We start from the raw sequence: 1,615 nt of genomic DNA, 5'->3' as shown, positions 1-1,615 counted from the left end.
CCCGTGGGATCCCCGCCCCCGCCCCTTCACGCACCAGCCCCCGCAGTTTTCCCCGGCAGGATTTTGTGACGAGCCGCCGGCTTTTCGCAGGGTGTTGCAGAGGCTGGTTTTCGCCTGCTCCCCCCCGGTGCCGTACTCAGAGCAGCTTCCTCGGGGCGGGCCTTTTACAGCCCATCCCCCCCACTCCCCTTTTCCGGAGGCCGGAAAGCGGGGGAGAGCTACAGTATGGCTGAGACTTTGGGGACTGGGACCCTTCTGTCCATTGCAATAGAATCAATGTGTCTAAATCCCCTAGAATGCTTGGAACATGACCCCAGTCCCCCCCCCCCCCTTCTCTCTGGATGCAACGCCGCCCTTGTTCGCATCAGGGAAGTGTCTGGGATTTAGCTCTGGCTGGGCACCAGATCTCCTGGTGGCCTTGGGAAAACGGGATGGGCCCAATGTTCAAATCTGGCTGTGACATTGCACCCCATATTCTCCCCAGTGATATTATCATGATATGATTATGGCCTAAGTCTGATGCATTTTGTACGAGATGGGGCATGTGAGGTGTCATTGGAAAAGTCACGGTTTGCTGACTATGAGTATCCTATTTGTAGTCATGTATCATTTTTGTATCTGGAGTTATGACTATTGTCTAGGTATCTGTATTTCACATGTGAGTGACACCCACGAGGCAAGACGCTTCCCTTCTAGAGAGCTAGTTGTGAAGGGCCCATTCAGGGTAATGGACCATTAGGGAAAACAAGAGGCCTTGGGGAAAGCTTAGCCCCCACCCAGTGAGCTTCCTGTGGACATTTCAGACAGCCCCTAAGTAATGGCTGCTATGACTCTGCAAGGGCATGTGACCAGCCCACCTGACTCAGGACTCCATTTTGGGGAAGGGTTTTTGAACCAGAGGTTCCTGCCATATGCTAAAGCTATATAAGGCAGGGAGTGACATCATCTGTTGTGCTTCCCTCCCCACTCAAGAGAACTCCTGGAAACACCCTAGGAAGAAAAACTGAACTGGGGAAAGTGTTGGACCCAGGTGAAATGGATTTCTAGCCTGAGTATGGAAACCTGGGGATCTGAAGCTGCACAGAAAATGCAGTTTGTCCCTTAAGAATCTGCAGTCTGCTTGTATCATCAGCCAGGGTGAGAATTTGCTAATTCATATCTTATTTTTCTAGTATCTCAGGCTTAGTTTTTGGTTTTGTTTATTTATTAGGTAATCTGCTTGATCTGTTTGCTATCATTTATAATAACTTAAAATTTACCTTTTTTGTAGCTAATAAACTTGTTTTTATATTTTAACCTTAACCAGTGTGCCTTTAAGTGAAGTGTCTGGGGAAAAATCTCAGCTTGTTTACCATAAGTGTGCATATTTCTCTCCACATTGAGGGAGGGGTGAACATATTAGTAAGTGTACACTGTACAGATCACTATGCAGTGCTCACCTTCAGTGAGCAGGCTGCTTTTATTTAGATGGCCACAGCTTGGGAGATGTTGGCCTTACCCTCTCTGGCCCACTGTGCAGTGCAAGATGATATAATTTTGGGTTTATTCTCCAGTGGGGGTGGGAGGAGGTATGTGCCTGGGGAGCTGGGAAATTGGCTGGTGTCTGATGTTGGCA

This window comes from Mauremys reevesii, linkage group 19 (genome assembly GCF_016161935.1).
Source record: "Mauremys reevesii isolate NIE-2019 linkage group 19, ASM1616193v1, whole genome shotgun sequence".
Taxonomy (NCBI): Eukaryota; Metazoa; Chordata; order Testudines; family Geoemydidae; genus Mauremys; species Mauremys reevesii.
Note: the sequence above shows the minus strand (reverse complement) of the source record.